At 62.4% G+C, this 15,707-nt stretch overlaps 1 pseudogene; it reads right to left on the reverse strand.

Annotated features, from left to right (window-relative positions):
* Positions 1 to 1,488: 1,488 nt before the first annotated feature.
* On the reverse strand, positions 1,489 to 12,634 carry LOC116880007 (annotated as a pseudogene).
* Between the last annotated feature and the right edge of the window lie 3,073 nt (positions 12,635 to 15,707).

Consider the following 15,707-nt stretch of genomic DNA (forward strand, 5'->3'; position numbering starts at 1 on the left):
TGTGGCCACGGCTTGGACCCACGGGGCCACGAAGCAGAGGGGAGAGGCCTTGGGGCTCCGGCCGGCCTGGCAGAGCCTGCCTACCAGCACTGCTAACCTAGCAGAGGTGGATACACAGGAGGGAGGTCAGGGGAGTAGACTCCCGGAGGATGGGGTGCTTCTCCCGGGCGTGAGAAGGGGTGTGTTGCAGGGGAGAGGCTGTGGGGGGCAGGGGGCACCGCCCTAATGGAAAGGCCTAGCTGATGCCCTCGCTGGGCATGAGGAAGGACGTCCCTGCTCAGAGATGGTGGCAGAACCCAGAGGGGGTCCCAGGAGTCAGCTGGGGGCGGAGGTCAACCCCTGGCAAGGGGTCTCGGGTGCTCGGGGCAGAGGGCAGTGTGGTTTCTGGGCCACAGGCCCTCTCGTCCCTGAAGCAGAGGAGAGGGTGGGGCGGTCACCGAGCTTGGTGGTTTCCTGGAAGCTCGAGGACAGTAATGGAGCCAGGAGCGCCCCCGGGAGCAGTGGCTTCTGACTGAGAGCTTTTCCTGGAGCGCCATCCCTGGGGGCCGGGCTGGGGGGGACGGCGGGGGCAGGCCTCACATGCCTCCCACCACATCCTCCAGCCCGAAGAGAGAGGCCTGCAGCCCCTGGGAAGGCCCCACCAAGTGACCCTTGGGGTGCAGGAGAGGCCACAGGGCAGGGAGGGGCGGCTCCCCGACTCTCGAAGGCTCAGCGTCTCCGTCTGTCAGGTGGGGCCGTGGCCCATGGGTGCTGACGGAAGCCCCCATGGGGGGTGGGGATGGGAGCGGCCCATGCTGTGGGCTTAGTTCAGGAAAAGCCCCCACACGAGATCATTCTAACCCCCACCTTCCCGTCTTCATGCAGAGGAGCCACTGAAGGAACAAAAGAGTCAGTCTTTCAACGCACCGGCCGGCGGGTCGGCCACGAGGCTGCTGAGGTCGTGGGCGGCCCGTGGCGGGATGGGGCGGGGGGAGGGCACGGCCTGAATGACGTTCATGTATGTTCAGTGTTGGGGATGGGGTGAGGCTGGGGTCTTGTTTGGAGGGGCAAGGACAAGGCAGGGCCAGCGCCCTCAGGGGGCCTGGCCTCAGTCAGAGGTGGGGGCTCCCCCTACCCTGCCTGGGCTCCCCTCTCCACAGCGCCTCGCAGACAACAAGAATAGTCTCTTGGTTACTTCACTCCTCCACGGATCTTTAAAAAAACAAAACTTAGGTTTTATTTTTAAAATTTGGTTGTACCTTCAGACCATCGTCGACAGTCGTCCAGACCACCCCAGCTCCAGTGCCACAACCATGGGCAGGGGACTGGACAGACATCACCCCAACGACCCCAGGAGCCGTCGTCAGGGAAGGGCAGGCCACAATCACGGTGAGAAGCCATCTCACCCCCGCCGGCCGGGACGGCTGTTAAAAACACAAAAGCCCAAAACCGGAAAATAACAAGTGTTGGGGAAGATGTGAAATCGGGAGCTGGGGCGTGAACTGGGACTCAGCAGCCGTGGAAAAGGGTCTGTAGCTCCTCCCGCAGCGACACCAGCAAACCCCGATCCCACGCCAGGCAGGAGCGCCGAGAAACCAAAGGCCTGTCACACTCACGCACCCCTGAGGACTGGGGCTGAGGGAGGGGACCGCGCAGACACCTGTCTGCGGACAGAGAAACCCGACCACAGAGGGGAAACGGACCTGTGGTGTGGCCTGCAGCGTGGAAGCAGCAAGAAGACGCCAGAAGCCGGCCCAAGGCCCTGGGCGCTGCGACGCCTTGCCCACGAGGCATCCAGAACAGACTGCGCACCGCACAGAGAGGCTTCCAGGGCCGCTGGAGGGGATGCGGACTGGACCCCTCACGGAGGCCGGCCTCCTTGGGGGCGGGAGGTAGAATGTTCTGGAATGAGAGAGGTAGTCACCTCACAACGCCGGACGTGCTAAATACCACTGAGTTGTTCCCTGGACGGTCCTGTCAGGTGACTTTCCCTCAATAAAAACACAGCAAAGCTACGTGGGGCCGAGGATCTGTCACACCCCGTCTCCCCGCTGACCCCACACCCTGGGCACGGCCCTAGGGCCGTGAGCGTTGAGCTCCCGCTCCCCCTGGGTTCCCGCGCGCGTGGAGAGCCCAGCCGCTGACATGACCCAACGCTCGTCTCCCAACACTCCTCCTGGGTGAGAACGAAGAGTGTTGTTTCAACCGCGGCGTGTGGCTGTGTGTCCTCACGGCCGCGGCAAGCCCAGGGCCCGCACCCTTCTGTCCGGGGGACGCTCCCAGGCCTGGGCGGGGACGGAGCCAGCACGGAGGACGAGCAAGCTGGAGGCAGTCGTGGGGCGCCCCCCCCAGAGACGCCCACGCGGTGCTCCAGGACGCCAGGGCCGGCGGCCGCAGGTCAGGAAGACCACCGGGCTGGGGAGGCTGTGGGCAGCCTGGAAAGGGCTCAGCCAGCCCTGGGGCAAGGGGAGGCGCCCAGAGGACAGCCCGTCCCGCTTCCAGCAGCTTCCCGTGGACGGACCTGTCCACGCCAGCCAGGCGTGCGTCAGACCGTGGGGTCCCTGGGCTGGGCCAGGCCTCAGCGCTCCAGCAGGCACACACACATGTGCACCCAGGTATGCACACACGCGCGTGTGCACACCCACACGTGCACACACAGCAAAACAAACGTGCGCACGTTGCCATAATGGCAGTGGGAAAACGGGAAAACCTCCCTGGCGGTCCGTAGAGAAAGTCGCATTTCATTGCCGTGACGTCAGCGGAGCAGCCTGTTTGCAGAATGGGGACAGCTTTACCGTCACAGCGACGGGGTCGGCTGCGGGGCCCACGGGGCTCCCTGGGGGCCTCCCTGGAGGGTGTGCAGGCGGCCTCGGACCTGCCCCAGGAGGAGCCCCTGCCAACAGGGAGCTGCAGGACGGGAGGCGTGCTGGGGTCCCAGGCCAGTCCCCTCCCCTGGGCTCTGAGCCTGAGACCCTGCGGGGTCAACGCCCCGACATCTTCCTCCTCCGTCCCCCCATTCTCTGCCCCTGTACGTGTGTGCTGCGGTGACAGGGGCTGAGCCACGTCCTGAAGTCTCCCCGCTGTGGGGGACTTGCCTGCACTCCCCTGGGACGCCGGATGCCGAGGAGACTCACGGGAGCCAGGATGTCCCCCTGCAGCCGAGGCCCTCCCCGCAGATGCGCCCAGACCGCCCCACAGAAGTGTCTTCTGGCCCGAGAGACAGAGTCCCACTTCCAGGGAGCACGAAGCCCTGACCACAAACCCCTGGGCACAGGGGTGGGTTGGCGAGTGGAGTTTCAGGGCCATGTCTGGCTGCATTTAAATGCGAAAATGTACCCACAGCAGAAAGTTATCCCGGCTCTGCAAGGGTGCAGCCCTTAGAGGAAGCTTTAGCCTGGAGGGTCATACCTCTGCCCACAGGCCGTGTCACCCAACAGAGCTGGGGGATGGCCTGCCCCCTGGTGATGGGCCCCCCACTGCTCTGTAGACCCCTGCTGTGGGCCCCACGCCATCATGGTCATTACTCGGGATCCCAGACACTCTTCAGATGCCCCTGAGAGCGTGGGGGACCTGGTCGCAGCCTGGCCACTCTCCCAGGAGTTTGGGGACACATAGAGTAGGATGGATGTGGCCTTGGTGGCCAGGGGGCTGAGGTAAGTGGGGGTCAGCCACATGCAGGAGGGCCCTGGTGGAGGGCCCCCTGGGCCAGGAAGAAGCCTAGATGACTGGGTGTGCAGTCACCCAACCACGACAGCAAGCAGGGGACTCAGTCAGTGTCCCAGCTCCGGGGGAGCTCCATGGGCTGGCTGCACTCTGCTGGGCGCCCGGAAAGACGGCCCAGCTCTGAGGGGACACAGAGAAGAATCAGCAGGAAGCCCCTGGTCTGGCCTGTCTCGCCATGTGTCGTCCCTCCTTTCTCTTCTGAGCCATGCAGAGCTCCCTGCTCTGCACAAAAGGAGGACCTGCTTTGCCGTCTTCAAGACGCAGACAGCGGACAGGCCCACACTGCCCACCCGTCCCTTCCCGCCCCACTCTGGCAAATGCAGGGGTGGTGCCTGCCGGCCTCACTGGGGCTCAGTGGAAGGGGGTGGAGGGGAGCCTCCGAGGATGGCTCCTTTCCACAGTGGACCCCAGGCCCCCCTGTGCTACACAGCTCAAGCTGCCCCTGATGGGTGCCCCTGGGTGCGGGGGCCCTGACTCTTGGCCACTGCCCTGTGCAGGCAGGCCACTCGGCCCCCGAGGACAGGCTGCGGGAAAAGACACAAAGGGCCTTTCCTGAGAGCGTCCCCAGAGCCCCTGGTGGCCGCTGACCAGCCACAGCAGGCTGGTCACATTATTAGGAGCCTCCCCCAGCCTCCTCCACAGCTCAGACCCCCGGGATGAAGGGCGCAGCTTTCTCTCGGGCGCATGCTGTCCTTTGGGATCCGAGGGGTGTTGATCCAACAGCATCTCAGCCACAATTAGCTGGTTCCCTCGTTCTTGCCCTATAAATATTCATTCCGAGATTGTTATAAAGGTGCTCTTAAAAAAAAAAAAAAGAAAAGTGCCAAACCCATTTGGAGTAAGGAACTGGACGGCTGCCAAGGCGCAGGCTCGGAATCCCATTGTGGGGTGGATGAAAGCGTCGCCGCCAGGACGGCTCCTCTCGGGGCCCACGCAGGTGCTCACTGGGGTTTTGTTTAATTTGGGATGGGTTTTCTGGTTCCCTGCATGTAACATTTATAAATGTCACAGCATGGTGGGGAAATGCCGTGCGGAGGGGCCTGTGTCCTCCGAGAGGGTGGCCGGGCCCCCACAGCCATGGGGAAGGTGTGCCAGCCGCCCATGGGGACGCCACGCGCAGTTCCTGCCCCTACTCGGAGTCTGCTTTGCAGCGTGACCTCCCCGCAGCCTCGCTCCCACACCCCCTGCGGGGCCTGAACCCCACGGGCTTTGCCAGGTTGTGACGGCACCGATCTTGAGGGGATCCGCCCGCCCCAGTGAGCATAAGCAGGCGCCCCTGGCTGTCAATGCCGGAAGGAAGTACCAGGATTGGATCTGGGACTCACTGGAGGTCATCTGCTCTGGACTTCTGTGCTGGTAGCTGGATGCTTCTGCTGCCCCAGAAGCATCTTCCCCTCCTCAAAGAGAGGTGGTAACAGTGGCCATACCGCAACATGGCGATGGGGATGATGACAGTGATGAGGAAGGTGGTGGTGACGATGGTGATGAGGGTAACAGAGCTCCAGTGATGGTGACAGTGACAGTGATGGTGAAGATGGTGGTCATGATGATGGTGGTGGTGGTGGTGGTGATGGTGGTCACAATGATGGTGGTGATGGTGGTGGTGATGATGATGGTGGTGGTGATGATGGTGGTGGTGATGATGATGGTGGTGAGGGTGAGGGTGTGTGGGCCTTGGCTTGCCTACTGAGAAGCTGTCCCACCCCTACTCCCTCTAGGCCCAGCTCCCACGTCTGCTTCTCATTAATTTTGGGGAGGGCAGTGGGTATATCCTAGCCCCATGGGCAGGTCTTCTTGGGAGGGGAGGACCCTGCTGTTACTTCATGATCTAACCCTCCATGCTTCTAGGGGCAGGAGGCCTAGGGCAACCCCTCATACCTCCCATGGTCAGGCTTAAACGTGGACATGATAAGCACACTGTGGTCAAGCCAAGTCTGGCCCGGGCTTCTGTCTGTGGAATCCTGCTCTCCCTTCCCCTTGGGGCCCCCCTCACTTTCCTCTGCCCCAAGTTTCTAAGCAGCCAGCAACAGAAGCCCCAGTCCTGGGGGTGACCACACTCTGGGATCCCTGGAGGACGTTTGCCTTCTTGACAGCACGGATTTTCCTGAGAGTGGGTTTGTGGACATTGAGAGCCAACCTGCCCTGAAGGGAGCTGTCCCATTTAACAAATGGATCTCTGCTCAGCCCTGATGGATGGCTTTGCCTGATTGTAAAACTCCAGAGGAAGTCAAATTCGGGTTCTCAAAACCTTGGAGATATTCCTTGAATTTATGATGTGACCTGATAAATTATTGAACCTGAGTCCTCAAGTATCTTTAAGAGGCAAAGCAGGCCTGAGACACTGCATACCCCCGGATCCAGGGCCGGCCAGCTCCAGGTGAAGGTTCCCGCCAAGCTCTGCCACTAACTTGGGCTAAGAATCCAGCATCCTGGGAACCTCTTCTGGGGTCAGAGGGCAGCAAAGCCCAAGAGGCCCCCTAGGGTGGCCCCTGGGGACCTTCCATCTCCACTAGCGCAGGGTCTTAGGCAATTCCCTGGACAGCCGTCCCTCCTGGGGATGCAGGGCTCAGCGTCCTCTACTTTTCACCAAGCTTGTAGGAAGCAAAACCTCTACCCTATCATCTCTAGTACACACCCTACCGTCCCCTCTCCTGGAGCAAAGCAGGGCTGGGAAAGGTGCTGGAAAATCACTCCAGAGATCAGGGCACCAATCAGTCAATGGCAAGTTAACCAATAGGCGTAATCTGCTGGGTGGGCCTGGCCTAATCAGGTGAGCTCTTTAAAAGGGAAAGCATCAGAAAGACTCTATCCAGCTGGTCTCAAAGAAGGAGGCCAATAACCAGGTTGTGGCCTACCTTTTAGGGCCACGTGGCAAGGATGTTTGGGTGGCCCCGGCCCACAGTCAGACAGCTGGGACCTCAGTCCTACAACCACAAGGAACTTAGTCCTGCTGAGAACCAGAACGAGCCTCAAAAGGAACCCAGCCCCAGCTACACTTGATTCCAGCCCAGGGACCCCGAGCAGAGAAGCCAGCCACACTGTTCGGACTTCTGAGCCACAGAACCTCAGGTGCCATGTGAGTGGGCTTCCCAGGTGCTAAGTGTGTGTCAGTTTGTTACACAGCATGGAAAACTGGGACGCAACCTGGGCATCAGTTCCCCTCCCCTCCACCATGCTCTTCCTGGGGCTGTCAGCTTCCTGCGGGTGGAAGAGGATTCTGAGCTCGGGCCCCACTGTGATGGCTGCAGGGCCCCTGACCCCTGAGCGCAGAAACCCCATGAGTCACGTGATCCTGGCTTTTTCAGGATTGAGATGGTGGGTGAGGCACATCCTGCTTCTGGCTGCTTGCTCTGGGCAGCAGTGAGATCCTGTCCCCGCACAGCAAAGCCGGGGGTCTCAGCCGTTGGTGCCTCTGTTCAAGGTAGGCATGAGGACCCCGGTCCGACTCCAGTGCCCCCTTCCTTGAAGCCTGTGCAGTCCACTGTGCTGTCCCACCGCCTCTCCACTCACCAAATACCCTTGCCCTCACGACACCCCTTCCCCCACTAAGCTAACCTCCGCTGGATTTGAGGAGGTGAGATTGCCAGCTGGTGCTCCAGCCACTGCCTGACGGGCACCCCTGGCAGAGCCGGAGGGATGGTCAGGGTCAGCTCCCAGGAGCAGGGCGTGTGGGAGGGGCCAGGGGCTCACCCGCATCAAGCTGCGGGTCTGCATCAACTGTGTCCGGGACTGACTGCAGCCCCCTCACCCCCTGGGCTGGCCCGTGTTTGGGGCTGAGCCTCTGGGGGCCAGCAGCCCTGAGGCAGCCTCTCTGAGCCCCAGGAGTGACCTTCGCCAAGGCCGTGGGGCCCGCGGCCAGCTCTGCTGAAGGATGTGTGTCTGCCACCGTGAGCTGTTTTATTGCCCGGTCAGTAAAAACCTCCTGATTATGTCACTGCGGAGGCAGCTGAATGCCAAAAAATAGAAATTTCCTTCTGTCCATCATGACCCCTCTGCCTCCATGCTGGCCTCCGTTTCAGTTCCTTCCCAGGCTTTCAGTAACTATCAGCTGTGCCAGCAGCCCCCAGGCCCAAGGGCTCCTTTCTTGACAGGGGCTGGGGCACGGGGGCAGGGGGTGGGGGTAAGGCCTGGGCTCAAGAGACAGGGAAAGGGACTGGGGACAATGGGGGGGGGTGATCAGGCACAGCTCTGGGAAGGGTTCTGGCCCCTCAGAACCAAAGCTGTGGACATGAGAATGGCCCCAGGCTGTGAGCTGTGCCCCCTTGGACCCTGGCCCCTCCCTGGGAACGAGGGGCTCCCAGAAGCACCCCCCTTTGGAGGGGTCCTCTGTTCTCCTGTCATACAGATAGAGGTGGGGTGCACATTCATTTACTCATTCGGGAGACCTTTGCTGAGCCTGCGCTGGGCGCCTGCTCTCCTGGGTGCTGGGACGAGGCACCCAGCCTCTCAGGACTCAGCCTCTCCTCTGTGAATCAGGTGGCCACCATGCCAGCTCTTGGAGAAGGGACCTAGCACACGGCGTGGTGTAGAATTGGACCCAAACACCAGCTCAGACACAGCCCAGGCCTCCCCTGGAGAGCCCAGCTTTGAACCAGCAATGACATGGTAACAGGATGAGGTGGGAGGAAGGAAGGCTTCCTGGAGGAGGCGATATCCATCCCCACAGACTCAGGCCCGCCCTAGTCCCCGGTGAGGCCTGAGCATCAGGACGCAGACTGCCAGCTGCCGCTTGGAGCCCTCCCCACAGAGCCAGGCCAGGACGACCCAGCGCTCAGCAAGCTCGGAGGGCATCTGTCCAGCCAGGTCTGGAGGCGGCCTCAGCACCAGACCCGGACACTTTGGGAGGCTGACATCAGTGCAGAGCCCCGCGCGCGACAGCTGTTGCGTGGACCCAAGAATAGCCTTTTCCAAGGAGCCAAGTTGAGTCGGATGTTGGGAGGGGCTCCGGGGGTGGGGAGGGGCTGTTGGAGTCCCTTGCCCCTTTGGGCCAATGGGGGCAGGTGCCCGCCACTTATGCCCAACCGCACCACCCCTCCTCCCCTGGCCTCGACTTTCCCTGGAAGCAGAGGAGGGTTCCCACGCGCCCTTCCTGTGTCTGGGGCGGTGACCTAGCTGTGAAGGTCCAGCCAGCACTAGGACAGCCCTCGGGAAGGTATGCAGCTTGGATGCCATCGGCCACCAGGAAGGCAGCGGGCTCATGGTCCAAGCCTCCAGGGGCCCATCCCCCCAGGCCCTCACCACCCCACTCGCTGCAGCCTTGCGCCGGACCACCCAGGGCTGGGCCCCGATGCACCCAGGACAGCCCCCGCCCCGAGAAGTACACGTTCACACGGCCCACGAGGGGTTGGGGGTGCCTCAGACTCCAGCTCCTCGAGACTGGGGGCTTTTCCCTCCTCCACACCTTCTGCCCCAGACCCCTGCCCTGGGGCCTGACCTCACAAAACCCTGGGGGCCAGGACTGGAGCCCCACTGAGTCCTCGCTCAGCGCAATAGCCTGGAGGGTGTGGAGGGGGATTCCCTGCTCCATGGGGCCGGGCCACTCCCCCTGGGGGGGTTGGGATTCTCCCCTCCCCCACCCACCAGAAGCCACCCCTTCTCCAGCAATTTCCCATCACTGGCTGTGATTTCTGGAGGTGTAATTAAATACGGCAATGACGCCCCCGCCAAGACCAGGTCGGGCTTTTTAATTAGCTCCACCAATAAATGTGTCAGAAATGCCCCTTGAAAATATATCTGTCTCCCAAGACCGAGCTCGGTCACAAAGTGAACAGCGGCTTAAAAACCATCCTTGCCCCAAACTTGAACGCCAAATGGCATCAGCTAATAACAGAGAGGGCTGCTGCTGGTCTTGGAGCTTGCCACACGGCCGTGACCGCGGCGGCCACGCGGCCCCCGCTGCTCCCAGGAGAGTGAGGGAACGGGGAGCTGAGGCTGGTGGTGGAAAGCATCCATCCCCACAGCCGCTCGGGACGAGCCCCCCGAGTTCCTGGACCCGTGGAGGGACCCAGAAGATGGCGGTGGCCCGTGGTCGCAAGGCCCCACTCTGGCCGGGCAGTAGGAGTTCGCCTCATTCTGTCTCTGCAGCCTCCGTCCCGTGTGTCGGGGAGCATGCTGGTGTCCTCGGGGGTCCTCTCTCCTGTGGTGGGGGCCTCGCCCTCCAGCGCTCACAGCAGGCTGCCCCAGCCTCTCCCACACAGGCCAGAGAGAAGTTCCCCCGTTCCCATCGAGAAAGTGTTCATCCCAACCTTCCAGCCCCCTGTCTGGGCAGAAGTGGGCGAGGCCCACGGGACTCGTGGGGTAATTTCAAGAGCCCCCTCCACCTCCTGGGAGAGTCCAGAACCCCCACCTGTTCTCTCCAAACCTCAGCTGGTGCCCCGCCCATGTCCACCTCTGTCGGGGTGGCCCCTTCCCAGAGCGGCCACTCGAAGCCCGGTCCCCACCTTGCAGGGCCGCTGAGGGGCTCAGCCCAGCCGCAAGGGCCTCCCTGGGCCCCCTCAGCGCCCTTCAGCTGCTTATGGTGTCTCCGGAACAGAAGGAGCAAGAGGTTGAGGCCAAGTCCACTGAGCAGAGCCAAGGGGACAGGCCAGCAGCCCAGCACGGCTCTGGGGAAGGCGGGCCTCAGAGCCACCCAGGTGCCCGGACTCGGGGCAGAGGGGGGCCGAACGCAGGCAGGCGGGAAGGAAGGCTCTCACCACGGGCACAGCCAGCATCCATTGGGCACCTGCTGTATGCAGGCATTTGCACTCAGCAATGAGCAGCACGTCACGAGCACGTGGCCTGGTGCTGGTTTTAGGCACAGAAACAGTGGCACAGGAAGGGGTGCAGAACAGGGGCGGACCCCTGGTTTCCCGGGCTCCACGTGGCCCCCTGCCAACACCCTGCAGACAAGCCCCCTCCCCCCTCCCCGAGCCCCCAGCTGGGCCCTCCAGCCGGTTCCGGAGCACCACCGAGCCTGGGATGGGCTGCCTGCAGACCTGGCATTGATTCTGGCCAAGAGGCGAAAGCTAAAGTTGTTTCTGTTGCCAGTAACCAGGGTTTTTCCTCGTTTAGCAGCTCATCTCCGGTCACCTCCCAGGCCGTGGGGATTGGGGGTGGTGCAAGGGACTTCGATCCATCCCCAGCCCCAGGCCTGGCCGGGTGGGCAGCCCTGAGTCAGGGGGTTAGGGTCTTTCTGCCCAGAAGCCCAGGCCCGGGGGCCTGAGGTCAGGGCAGCCACAGGAGGATGTGTCGCCAGCTCAGAACCCCGGCGTCTGCCCCTGGCTCTGCCCTTTCCTTGCTGGGGGTCCCTGGGCCACTTAGCCACTCCGTGCCTCAGTTTCCTCATCTGTCAAAATAACGCCGGTCAATGGCACCCAGCCCAGTGGGGCTGAAGCAGGTATGGCGGGAGGAGCTGTGGGCTGGCAGCCTTTGCTGGATGAAGGGTGCCCAGTGTTCTGCACGCCCGGTCTGACGGAGCTCACATGGGCTGTTAATGCTGCACTGCTGATGACCCCAGCCTCCCTGGGCAGGCTCCGTGGTGGGGTTATAGCGCTGTGGTGGGCACCCCGTGTACGGGGTCGTGGCCCAAGAGTCCCGCAAAGCCTGAGCTCCTAGTGAATTGGGGTTTGTGTCTGTGGCACAGCAGAATGCATCCAAGGACCCTGCGTGCCTGGCGGGGTGAGGGGCCTGGCTTGGGCATAGCCCAGGGCTGCGGAGACCCGCAAACAGGCAGGGAGCCCTGAGAGAGCCAAGGACGGGGCGGGGGCCACGTGGGGGCCAGGCCGGTGAAAGAGCTGACTTTGTTCTAAGGGTACAGGGTCCCCCAACCCCAGGGGTTTTGGGAGGAGACAGTGGGTGTCTGGGAGCAGAGCCCACTACGACGCATAGCAGGGCCTCACTGCGCAGGGAAGGGGGGTGGGCATGGGAGGTGGTTTTGCTGCACTTCTGGGCCTGTGTCCCCCCGGAGTGGTAACTGACCCTGCCCCCGCACTCCCCTCCTCCCCAGGGCCCCCTGGAGCAGGAACTTTAAGCCTCAGCGCAGCCCCACAAAGGCGCCAGGATTGAAGCCCCCCCCCATGCAGTGCTTGCCACCCCCGCCCCCTGTGCCCAGCGCCAGGGAGCAGGTCCACCGGCACGGCTCACTCACTGGGCACTGGCCTTTCTCCCAGCAGTAATTAACTGTGACATCACAAAGGGCATTTCCCGCGGCCAAGGTCATTTCAGGGCTGGCCGTGGCCTCTGTTTGCTGTGGTCCCTCCTCAGCCTGCAGCTTTGACGAATGGGGTTTCAGAGAGCTGGCCACACAGCAGTGGGAAGAAAGAGGGAGCAGAAGCCGCTTCTCCTGCAGAAATGACTCCTGGTGCCTCATCAGCTGCAGACCGCTCTGGGCTGCTGCAGGGCCACGGGGCTGCGGGGCAAATGTGTCCAAGCACCTTCACTTGAAACCACCAGGAGACACGGGGTCTGCTCGGGGGGCTCCTGACTCACGGATGGGTGACTGTTTGGGGCTAATGTCAGCCTCCTGCTCCATGAGCGCAAACTTCTCCAGGTCCCCAGGGGCTGAAGTGTGGGTGCCGGGAGCCAGCAGTGAGTGGGGTGAGCAGAGAAGCCGTGGGCTGGGGGGCCGCCTGTGCCTGAGTCCTCTGCTGCACCCTGACGACAGTGCGGCAACCTCGTGGGCTGCGGGACTGGAGGAGACGGAGTGTGAGCACCAGTGCGTCCCGTGTATGGGGCTGCCAGAACTGGCCCCACAGACGTGGGGCTTCCCCAGCACAGTGGGCTCTCCTCCAGGTCCAGAGGCCGGAAGTCCAAAGTGACGTTGTCAGTGGGGCTGGCTCCTTCTGAAGGGCGGGTCCCAGGCTTTCCCAGCTTCTGCTGGTTGCGGGCCTCTCTGGCCGGCAGGAGCCCCCCACGCTCTGTCTCCATTGGGGCCCAGCCCCCTCCCTGTGTGCATGTCTGCATCCCAATGTCCTCTTCTTGGAAGGACACCAGCCATGTTTGGGGTCTACCCTAAAGACCTCACCATAACGAATTCCCATCCGCAGCAACCCTATTTCTAAACAAGGTCTGAGGTCCTGGGGGTTAGGAGCTCGACATCCGGAGTTTCGGGGACAGGAGTCACTCCTGAGCCCTGGGACTGAGAGCACCATGCGCCTAAGCGAGGGCCCCTGCCGCACAAAGACACGTACGCGGGCGCGTAACTGGGCAACTTGTCTCCTGCGGGGACAGATAAACACACCGCAGTCTCCGTGGACAACAGAAGACCCCCCAGGCCAGAAAGACGTGCGCGCTCAGGACTCGGAGACAGGGAGGGACCCTCAGCGCGTGCGCGAGTGATGGTGGCGGGTGTAGCGGCACATGCCGCGTGGGGCCACCGGACACTGTGTGGAGACAGTACAGAGACCAGAGTTTGCCCGGCCTGCGGGAGGGATGGAGGACGAGAGCAGTCCGCAGGAGTTTAGGGCGGCGACAAGGCTGTGTGACACCGTAGCAGCGGCTGCCTTCACTCCCTGTCCGTCTAGAGCCCAAGAATGCAGCGCCCCAGGCGACCTGAGGCAAACCTGGATTTGGGGCAGCACGCGTGTCTGTGGGAGGTTCACAGGTGGTTGCAAAAGTGCCCTCTGGCAGGGGTGTTGCCCATGGCAGCCGTGCGTGGGGGCATTGCACGGGGAACCCCGCACTCCAGCACATTCTGCCCTACAAGTAAAACCACGATCTCTCTGTTCTTCAAGTTCACGGGAGGGAGGCTGGAAAGAGAAGTGTGTCTGCCTGTAACCGTGCTGCGATGTGCCATCAGAAGGACCGAGCCCCCCTGGCCCCGGGAGCACTCGGCAGGCCTGGGGGTCATCTGCCAGCCCAGCTGTGCTTGGCGCTCAGGCCCACCCAGTGGCGAGTGCAGCCCTGGACACAGGATTGCTCAGGACATGTCCCAAGTTGAGGAAGGTTGGCCAATGCCAGGCACCAGAAACTCTGGGCGGGGAGAGGGCAGGAGGTATAGGCCTAAGGGCCCCACCCACGGTGGAGAGGAGTGGGATCCAGGCCTTGGGCAGCTGCCCCTCGGCCCTCCCCACCAACACCTTCTCCCCGACAGTGCGGGGCAGGGGAGGGAGGCCCGCACACAGATGGACGGACCGGGACCTGGCAGCCCCCTCCTCGGCCTCCGGCAGGCCCCTCCCAGTCTGGTTCTCACCGCCACACTTCCTTCGGGTCCGCAATCAGCCCCGCAATCACATTCAGCTCAAGGGGGGGTCTTATTAGACCCGTGGGTGGGACGCAGCTGCCACACGGGGTCCTCCTGGGAGTGGCCACGGACATTGGCAAGATTGTGAAATCAGTGTGAGGGTCTGGAGTCCCAGCAAGGAGGGGCTAGGGCTCTATAGGGGAGATGCCCACCTCCTAGTGGAACCACCTGTGTGTCACAGGCCACCACATCCCCATGTCGGGGGCAGAACCACAGTCCCAGAGACGCCCATGTCCTGATCCTCACAACCTGGGACCATAAGCCCCTCATGTGGCAAAGGGTCTTTGCAGATGCGGTTCAGTTAAGGACCCTGATACGGGGCGTTATCCTGGATTATCCAGTGATCCTATACAGGACCACAAAGGTCCTTAAAATGGTCGGAGGAGGAGAGGTGACAAGGAGCACAGAGATGCTGGTAGGGGCTGCTGGCTCTGAAGACCAAGGAGGGACCAGGAGCTCAGGCGCCTCCAGAAACCCGAAAAGATGAGGAAACGCATCTCCCCTGAGCTTCCAAAAGGAGCCACCCTGTCCACACCTTGATTTCAGCCCAGGGAGACCCGTGTTGGACTTCGGATCTCTGAACTGTGCGGTGACAAGTCTGTTGTCTTCAGCCACCATGTCTGTCACCGCGGTGATTCATTCCGGCAGCAGGACACTGGTGTGCCCTGTGGACCAGCCGTTGGTTTTGATGCCAATAAGAGGCAAGCACCACCCCCTGCCTGAGCAGTCACCGAGAGGACCTCCATCCAGCCCCCGGAAGGAGGGATGCTGGGTGGCCAGTGGGGCCATGGTGTGGACATGGTTGGGTCCTGGGCTGTACACAGGTGTTTCCTCCTGTGTCCCCACCTGGTGAAGAGGCAGGGGAGCTCTCTGGAGGGGCCTTGATTGGGGCACTAATCATCCGTGGGGGCCCCACGCTCACAACCTAGTCACCTCCCAAGGCTCCACCTCCTGACAGCATCACACGGGGGTTAGGCTCCAGCACAGGACTTGGGGGGGGCGCACGTTCTGTCCCCAGAACTGTCTGTCCAGCACCAGCAGCCCCTCGGGCGCTCCAGGGAAGCCCGGACCCCCACTTGCTCCCCCACGCCCCCCGCACCCGCGGGGGCTGGCGTCGTCAGACTGGGTCTTAACAAAGCTCCAGGCCCCCGGGCTCCGCGGGGGCCGCCCCAGCCCTGCTTGTTGTCCCGCGGCGCCATGAGCCACGTTAGGGAAGAGCATCCTATCAAGGAAGGAGTTTTCGCTCTCATGTCCCAGCACAATTCTTGTTGGAAGTTGCCAGATGGAAAATGCATTTTTACTGCACATTTGCTGCCCGGTTCAGTGCCACGGCCTGCAGCGACCGCGGCTTGGACACGAAGCCCGGCTCAGTAACCGGGAGCAAGAAGGCCGTGCGCCGTCGGCCCTTCCGTTTCTTAAAGAAAAACCATCTCCCCACGGAGGCACTGGGTCTTGGCCGTGACTCATTACGCGGCACCAAACCCAGGTCCGTGAAAGACCAAACCGCCGAACTGGACCCACTGAAATGTAAGACGTCTGCTCGCCCGGACGGAGCGAGCAGACAAGCCTCAGATGGGAGAGGGTCTCGGCCTGGTCGAGCACTGTCGTCCAAAGTACACAAAGAGCTCTCTGCTCAGCGGTAAGCATCCCATCCCAGCCATCCCACCCCAGCGGCCGTCCCTGTACCAGTGCGTCCGGGGTAAGACAGGAGGACAGGAGCTCCCGAAGCCCCCTAACAAGGACCTCCTGGGGATGCGTTGTAATGCCCACTCCAGCCACCAGGGGC

This window comes from Lontra canadensis, unplaced genomic scaffold, assembly GCF_010015895.1.
Source record: "Lontra canadensis isolate GAN:19392208 unplaced genomic scaffold, GSC_riverotter_1.0 scaffold65, whole genome shotgun sequence".
Lineage (NCBI taxonomy): Eukaryota > Metazoa > Chordata > Mammalia > Carnivora > Mustelidae > Lontra > Lontra canadensis.